We start from the raw sequence: 9,917 nt of genomic DNA, 5'->3' as shown, positions 1-9,917 counted from the left end.
GCCAGACGTGTCCCCCTGCTTAAGCCAGTACATGTCCAGGCCCGTCTGAAGTTTGCTAGAGTGCATTTGGATGATCCAGAAGAGGATTGGGAGAATGTCATATGGTCAGATGAAACCAAAATATAACTTTTTGGTAAAAACTCAACTCGTCGTGTTTGGAGGACAAAGAATGCTGAGTTGCATCCAAAGAACACCATACCTACTGTGAAGCATGGGGGTGGAAACATCATGCTTTGGGGCTGTTTTTCTGCAAAGGGACCAGGACGACTGATCTGTGTAAAGGAAAGAATGAATGGGGCCATGTATCGTGAGATTTTGAGTGAAAACCTCCTTCCATCAGCAAGGGCATTGAAGATGAAACGTGGCTGGGTCTTTCAGCATGACAATGATCCCAAGCACACCGCCCGGGCAACGAAGGAGTGGCTTCGTAAGAAGCATTTCAAGGTCCTGGAGTGGCCTAGCCAGTCTCCAGATCTCAACCCCATAGAAAATGTTTGGAGGGAGTTGAAAGTCTGTGTTGCCCAGCGACAGCCCCAAAACATCACTGCTCTAGAGGAGATCTGCATGGAGGAATGGGCCAAAATACCAGCAACAGTGTGTGAAAACCTTGTGAAGACTTACAGAAAACGTTTGACCTGTGTCATTGCCAACAAAGGGTATATAACAAAGTATTGAGAAACTTTTGTTATTGACCAAATACTTATTTTCCACCATAATTTGCAAATAAATTCATTAAAAATCCTACAATGTGATTTTCTGGATTTCTTTTCTCATTTTATCTGTCATAGTTGACGTGTACCTATGATGAAAATTACAGGCCTCTGTCATCTTTTTAAGTGGGAGAACTTGCACAATTGGTGGCTGACTAAATACTTTTTTCCCCCACTGTATGTAGAGCTGTACATTAATGTTCCTTACAACATACTGTAATAATTTTGGAATTGCAATATTTATGGTTCTGTGAAATTCAGAAGGTGATACGTAATGTTACATTCATTCTACTTACTTTGTTTCAAATATAGATGTTATTTTACTGTAGGGGTGTGATAGTTTCCCACTCAACTTATGCTTTCTAGAAGTAGCAGCCTTTGGCAAAGACACGTACAGTGCCAAGTGAAAGTCTACACACCATTGCACAGTTTTCACATTTTGCTGCCTTCAATTTAAAGAAGGGATTCAATTGAAATTTGTTCTCACTAATCTACACAACCTACTCCCAAGTGAAAGATAAATTATTGCATTTTACTGAAATGTATTAAAAATAAAAAAGTAGTTTTGATTGTGAAGGTCTTCACACCCCTTGCTGTGTCACATCTCAATAAGTTCAGGAGCAAATATGCATCCATCAAAGGTCCATCTGTTTGCAGAAGTAGTGGTTCTCATGACTTAAAGGGACATTTCTAAGTTGTTCAACTTCATTCATCATTTCCAGCACCACATCAACATATGTGAAAACGTTTCTATGTTTTGTAGTAAAAAAAGAGTGGAAGATAAGTGTTTCCAATGACATCATCAACCAATTAGTAGACAATTAGTAGGCAATGCCTTCTCATAATTGGTTAAAATCACACGATGCACACCAATGATGCCATTGAATACACTTACTGCAAAACATAGAAGCGTGCAATTTTCACATGTTGATGTTGGGGTGGTGAGTTGTGCAAAGTTGGTATAATCTTATTCAATATAATTCACATCTGTAATTGCTGCCAAAGGTGCTTCCACCAAGCATCAACTCTGAGGTGTAAATATTTTATTAATTTAGGAAAAATAAAATACAAATTTCACTTTGAAAATGTGGAGCAGGTTGTATAGATAAGTAGGGATGGGAAACAATTGAATCCCTTTTTAGATAACATTTGAAGGCAGACATTTTTTAAAACTGTGCAAGGGGTGTGTAGTATTGTTAAGAGAGGGTGTGAGAGTGTAGTCTGGCTGATACCAAACTCAAAGACCTCCTGGCTTCAGGGTCTGGGGAGGCTGTTTGATGTTGTCGGCACGATGCGATGAAAATGAAGGTGGCTGTGCTTTTACTGGTTGGTTCTCCTCTGTGTCTTTCTCACTCAAACATCCAAATGGACAGGCACACACAGCCCCCGAGCGCTGCCCCCTTCCATTACAACTTTGGGATTTTCAAATCCAAACAACAAGAGAACCAATGAAAGCTCACTATTTCAGTGGGGAACAGCTCTCCCTCGCTGTGTACCACGTGGGTTGTGTCAGCCAGGCTAGTGAGAGTGTGCACTTGGGTATTAAACAGATAACTTGAGTTATGTTTAAAGTGCAGAGTTAACTAACTTATTTTATGAATACACCTGGTGTTGTCTATTATTCTTTTTTTGTGCCAAATCACTCCTGTGCTCTTATTCTATCTTCGGAATGATTTTGAAAGCGGCTGTTACTTTTAGTAATGTGTTATGCATTCCTATTGATGTATGAATTAAATATTCCTTTGCCTTTCACTTCTTTTTTTGTGCAATTTGACCAGGGTACTACATCTTTATCACTTTATGTCTGTAATGTTGTCTGCCGTGTTCAGCAGGAAAGGACTGAATAACCAGCAACATTTTCAAAGTCTGTATACATTTGTTTCCTTTGATGCACAGAGAGCCATTTGGTTTTGGGGTCAGTTCCATTAGAATAGATTTTCCAATCCCAGAATTGAAAATAATATTTGTATTCTCAACCCAGGCGAGACGGTGTGAGACATTAAGTTGCTGTTAACTGTGTGTATGCACCTGGAAAGGTTATCTTTCAGTATTGGCCAGAAACAGACTGGACATGGGGGGGGCAGTTCGGGCAAATGCCAGATGGGCTGATCCATCTTTAGCCCAGTGGGCCTGTCTCAATTGGGGGTTTTGCACTGAATTATCATTATATGTCTAATAATGGGGCCTCAAGGGGAGAAATGGGCAGGTGTGGGGTCCTCAAGCGGGTAGAAATGGGCCGGTGGGTTAGAAATGCCTGATTTCTGGTTCCAGACTACCCCTTTTCTGGGCTGCCGCGTTGACAGTGAGTGCCTAGCTGATGATGAAGTTACATGTGCTGCAAGTCTAGTCTATCTTGGGGAGTAAGGGGTTGTATCCATGGCATCTGGTTTAAGGCCTCAGAGAAAACTCCCCTGTGGCAGCACGTCACATAAATCTAGCTAACCGTATCCTTTAATGGAACACACACACACTCTAAAGGGGCCTTTTTATACATGGCCACCTGCCCATGGTCTTCCAAGAATAACTGAGTCTAACTATATGTGGATGATGAAGAAAAACTGCACTATTCATATTTGAATTGTTGGAATGGAAATTGAAACATGAAATCCTTAGTAGACAGGGCTTGAGGGTGTATCTCACATTTGAGCTGAAAGCCCATTCCTTTGAGAATAATACATCGAACTGAACACATGGCATTTTGGGAAAAAGGTTTGTCTGGATTTTTTAAAGGTCCAATGCAGCCGTTTTTATTCCAATATCAAATCAGTTCTGGGTAACATTAAGTATTTTTCTGTGATTGTTTTCAATAAAACGAATGAAAAAATAAACAAAAATAGCTTTCTCAAGCAAGAATGTTGCTAGGACTGTCTGGGAATGGTCTGAGTGGGGAGGTGGAAACGGAAAACTAGCTGTTATTGTCAGAGAGGTTTGGAACTCTTATTGGCTGTCTTTGCAAACATCTCTTACACTAAAAGGACATAATCATAATTTGTACAATTTCACAGTATTATTCCAAAGTCATAGTGTGGAAATATATATAAAACACAGGAAAATCACGTTTTTGACTGCACTGGGCCTTTAAAATGTAAATGTATTTGATGTATTAAAAATAACAAAAAAACATGATAACATTGTGCCACCAGTAGGAGTAGTAACACCAATGACGGTAACACCAATGACACATTTTAGGTAATTGAGAATATTCTTAAATCGAGGCCACAGATCAAGTCTAAGGTGATTAACAATTTTGCTCACATTAACAAAATGTCAATACATTTTAGATGAGTAACACCAATGTCTTTTTGTAGTCAGACACACCAAATTATCAAACCCTCAAATGTATTACATACTAAAAGGATGTGATTAGCTATTCATTTTCTTTAATATAGACTCCTCCCCCAATAGCAGTTCAAGGTCCTTATATGTCTTTGTAATTAGTTCTTTTCAAGATGGTAACAGCAATGACATAAAACTAAGGGACACATATTATATTTGTAAGAAAATTTTTATTAGCCATATTGTTTTTATTGATCTACAATATGTTACATTTTGTTTACTTTCTAGCATGTAAAATATACTGAACAAAAATATAAAAGCAACATGTAAAGTGTTGGTCCCATGATTCATGAGCTGAAATAAAAGATCCCAGAAATGTTCCATATGCACAAAAAGCTTATTTCTCTCAAATGTGTGGCACAAATTGGTTACCTCCCTGTTAGTGAGCATTTCTCCTCACCCGATTCTAATTACAGACCACTCTCCGCTGTCCTTGGTGCTGAAACTCAACAATATGTCTGCAGGTCAGCGACCGTGGCGCTTACATGCTGACCAGACTGCTCGCGCCATCGCTCGCATGTTGATTTTGTCCACCCACACCAGACATGATCAAGACACGCAGATTGAAATATCGAAACGAACTCTGAACCAACAAAATTAATTTGGGGACAGGTCGAAAAGCATTAAACATTTATGGCAATTTAGCTAGCTAGCTTGCTGTTGCTAGCTAATTTGTCCTGGGATATAAACATTGGGTTGTTATTTTACCTGAAATGCACAAGGTCCTCTACTCCGACAATTAATCCACAGATAAAAGGGTAAACCGAGTTTGTTTCTAGTAATCAATCCTCCTTCAGGCTTCTTCTTCTTCTTTGGACTTTATATGGTGGTTGGCAAGCAACTTTAAGGTGCATTACCACCACTAACTGGACTGGAGTGTGGACCTCAGTTCATCTTTCAATCACCCACGTGGGTATATGCTCCTAAAAACCAATAAGGAGATAGATGGGAGAGGTGGGACTTGCAGCGCGTCAAATGTCACAAATAGAACCAAGTTCTATTTTAGCACCTGGCTACGCAGACGCTCGCGAGCAGTGTGGGTGCAATGATTGAATAACGTATGTGCGACGCGAGCAGTGTGGTCAGCATGTTAGACACATACTTGCTGAAAGATTAGACTTTTTGTCAATATTTGAAGGAGCAGATTGCTTTTTTCCTCTGAGCTAACGACACGGAGGATGTTGACGACTCTACCCTTTGGGAATCTCTCAAGGCTGTGATTAGAGGTTACATTATTTCATATACAGTGGGGAGAACAAGTATTTGATACACTGCCGATTTTGCAGGTTTTCCTACTTACAAAGCATGTAGAGGTCTGTAATTTTTATCATAGGTACACTTCAACTGTGAGAGACGGAACAAAAATCCAGAAAATCACATTGTATGATTTTTAAGTAATTAATTTGCATTTTATTGCACGACATAAGTATTTGATCACCTACCAACCAGTAAGAATTCCAGCTCTCACAGACCTGTTAGTTTTTCTTTAAGAAGCCCTCCTGTTCTCCACTCATTACCTGTATTAACTGCACCTGTTTGAACTCGTTACCTGTATAAAAGACACCTGTCCACACACTCAATCAAACAGACTCCAACCTCTCCACAATGGCCAAGACCAGAGAGCTGTGTAAGGACATCAGGGATAAAATTGTAGACCTGCACAAGGCTGGGATGGGCTACAGGACAATAGGCAAGCAGCTTGGTGAGAAGGCAACAACTGTTGGCGCAATTATTAGAAAATGGGAGAAGTTCAAGATGACGGTCAATCACCCTCGGTCTGGGGCTCCATGCAGGATCTCACCTCGTGGGGCATCAATGATCATGAGGAAGGTGAGGGATCAGCCCAGAACTACACGGCAGGACCTGGTCAATGACCTGAAGAGAGCTGGGACCACAGTCTCAAAGAAAACCATTAGTAACACACTACGCCGTCATGGATTAAAATCCTGCAGCGCACGCAAGGTCCCCCTGCTCAAGCCAGTGCATGTCCAGGCCCGTCTGAAGTTTGCAAATGACCATCTGGATGATCCAGATGAGGAATGTGAGAAGGTCATGTGGTCTGATGAGACAAAAATTGAGCTTTTTGGTCTAAACTCCACTCGCCGTGTTTGGAGGAAGAAGAAGGATGAGTACAACCCCAAGAACACCATCCTAACCGTGAAGCATGGAGGTGGAAACATCATTCTTTGGGGACAGGACGACTGCACCGTATTGAGGGGAGGATGGATGGGGCCATGTATCGTGAGATCTTGGCCAACAACCTCCTTCCCTCAGTAAGAGCATTGAAGATGGGTTGTGGCTGGGTCTTCCAGCATGACAACGACCCGAAACACACTGCCAGGGCAACTAGGGAGTGGCTCCGTAAGAAGCATCTCAAGGTCCTGGAGTGGCCTAGCCAGTCTCCAGACCTGAACCCAATAGAAAATCTTTGGAGGGAGCTGAAAGTCCGTATTGCCCAGCGACAGCCCCGAAACCTGAAGGATCTGGAGAAGGTCTGTATGGAGGAGTGGGCCAAAATCCCTGCTGCAGTGTGTGCAAACCTGGTCAAGACCTACAGGAAACGTATGATCTCTGTAATTGCAAACAAAGATTTCTGTACCAAATATTAAGTTCTGCTTTTCTGATGTATCAAATACTTATGTCATGCAATAAAATGCTGCTCTCGATGCCGGGATAACTTTAGAGGAGATTAACACAGCGATAGCACAATTTCCAAACAGCAAGGCCCCTGGGCCCGATGGATATGTAATAGAATTCTATAAGAAGTACTGCGCCAGTCTAGCTTCCACTTCTGTTGCAAATGTTTAAACATTCCAAAGAAAATGCCAAACTCCCGCAAACACTGTATGAGGCTACTACAGTATAGCACTGATCTTGAAAAAAGATGGAGATGTCGTCTTATCGCCCTGTGTCATTGCTCCCCATAGAAAATAAGGTGTTGACAAAGATATTTGCAAACCGATTTGATTTTTTTTTTCTTCTGACATCATACACCCTGACCAGACAGGTTTTATCCCAGGCCGACATATATACTACAATTTGAGACGCCTTTTCAACGTAATGTATCATGATCATAAAGTTGAGGCAGTGGTAATTGCTATTGATGCAGAGAAGGCGTTTGATCAGGTTGAGTGGAAGTATATGAAGTCGGATCTGGATCATTTCGGGTTTGGAAAGGAATTTATTAATTATATAATAATTATTTATGCACACCCAATGGCATCCGTGGTAAACCAATAAGGAGATGTCACAGTCATTCCGCCTGTTCAAAGGCTGTCGACAGGGGTGCCCTATTTTGCTTGCTCTCTTCGCTATAGCCATGGAACCCCTTGCTACTCTCATTCATGTACATGCCGATTTACACTACCAGTCAAAAGTTTGGACACACCTACTCATTCAAGGGTTTTTCTTTATTTGTACTATTATTTACATTGTATAATAATAATGAAGACATCAAAACTATGAAATAACACATATGGAATCATGTAGTAACCAAAAAAGTGTTAAACAAATCAAAATATATTTTATATTTGAGATTCTTCAAATAGCCACCCTTTGCCTTGATGACAGCTTTGCACACTCTTGGTGTATACATTGACTGCCCAATTTGCCTGAATCATGCTTTCCACCCTGCATTGGATGATATGGTGTTTTCACAATGGAGGGAGAAGGGGGTCACAACAATCGGTAACTTATACATTTAGCTTCATTTCAACAATTACAGGGCAAGTTTAACATGCCAGCAACACATTTTTTCAGATACCTCCAAATCAGGAATTTCTTAAGGACACATATCCCACCGTATGGCATTAAGCCAAAGAATCCAACATGGGATAGCCTTATCCTTGTAAAATTCCATTCAAAAGGGTCGGTCTCTAGACTTTATGATGTGCTACAGGCCCACATAAAGGTATCCACAGACACTATTAAAATGGCTTGGGAGCAAGAACTTGGTTCAGAAATCTCAGATGAGGACTGGGTAGAAGCTCTCAGGAATATAATCCACAGTTCAGTGAATGCCAGACACAACCTTGCTCAGTTTAAGGTTATACACAGGTTACATTACTCAAAAGTGAAACTGCATAAAATATTCCCAGACACCTCACCACTGTGTGAGACGTGCAAGCAGGATGAGGGGACTTTCACCCACTTATTTTGGACATGTCCTAAGTTACATGTTTACTGGGCTCTCATTTTTGTATTACTTATCGAAAGCCTTTGATAGAGTTATAGCCCCAGACCCATTGATCGCTCTGTTTGGTACAGTTGATGGGAATAACCAGGAAGGGAAGGCTGTCTCTCTTTGTACTCAAAAGGCTCATATTGCAATTTTGGAAATTGGAAACTGTACCTACCTTTGAAATATGGTTACGGGATTTAGGGAATGTTATGCAAACGGAAAAGATTCAATACAATACATCCAATAGAAATCCAATGTTTTACCAAATATAGCAGCTGATACTGGATAAATGGTATATTCCCCCTTCATAACTGGGTTGATGCTCTGCTGCTACTCTGTGCTGTACTCCACTCAATATTAATTTTTGCTTGTAATGACTATGCTGTCTTCTTATAATATGTACCACCTAATAGGATTTCTTTATTTTTGTATGTGAGTAAAGTTTTGTTTTGTCCTCTAAATTTGCCATCCCATTCAACAGTACAATACATGTCAATGTTTACATCTCTTTTTTTATTTTTATTGGAAAATAATAAACATATTATAAAAAAATAGAATAAAATGTTTTGTTTAATTTAACAGCCAGACATGCTGTTATCAAGGTCGTTTCCTTAGTATGTGGTGTCAGAGTTTAGCATGTGAGAGAAGTCTTAGCTCAGAGATGATAGATGAGTTTCCCAGTTGGAGGGACGTTCAAGTGGATTTTTGCCAGTCGTATGCTGCTATTAACGAGATGTTATGAACGCAGAGTTTTCACAAACGTGTTGTTTGTTGTTGGGAAAACGCATGTGTTTCTTGCTTCCCAAGAAAAACTAGTTTGAAAATTCAAACATACAGTTTTGGAACGTTCAGATAGAAATGGGGTATGTAGAACAAACATGCCTCTGAAATGTAGAATAAGTAATATAAATATAATTAATAGAACAGGCTTGGATCCTTTAAATCCTGACTGGTAAACTCATGGGTACCCTCTCAATGGCTGCCTGGTATTGTGATGCAATAATTACCGTGATAATGTAGAATGTTCATTCAAATGATGTTAACTGATGTGGCTCATGCAATGGAATGGATCTTTTGTAATGTCAGTTGAGTTGAATCAACAAATCACAGCACATATTTTACTTCCTGCTTTGCTCCTATGGGTACACTCGCAGTGGCTGCCAGCCAACCTATTATGCCATCATTGACTTGAATGGAGCCGATTCTATGCAATTTGTTTATATGGAATAAGGAATCACATCAGCTCAATTCATGGCATTTCTATCCACAACATTTGAGAATGCCAAACGTGGAAATTCGTCTCCTTCCCTACCTAAGCAAATTGTGTCAAAGTCTGGCATCATTACTGAGAAAAATTTTATAAGTGATGCTTTTAATCATCATTTTATTTAACCTTGATTAGTCAGTCGACTGCTCTTCCATCTTCCCAGCCTGGCTCGATGGAAGATCAGTCAACTTCTAGTGAATCTTTGTTTTCATTTAAACAATTTTGTACTCGTGATGTACTTAAGATTGATGTAAAAAAAAAAAAATCCACAGGGGCAGATTTGCTTGATCCTTTCTTGCTACAGCTTGCTGATAGCAGAAACTTGAACACATATTTTTAACCTGACAGTGGTTTCTGGTTCTATACCCAGGGTCTCGAAGGCGGCCCATATACTCCCCCTTCATAAAGGTGGTGACCATTGTGA

The sequence above is a fragment of the Coregonus lavaretus genome, assembly GCF_964263955.1.
Source record: "Coregonus lavaretus genome assembly, chromosome: 5".
In the NCBI taxonomy this organism is placed as follows: domain Eukaryota; kingdom Metazoa; phylum Chordata; class Actinopteri; order Salmoniformes; family Salmonidae; genus Coregonus; species Coregonus lavaretus.
This window is presented reverse-complemented; position numbering follows the sequence as displayed.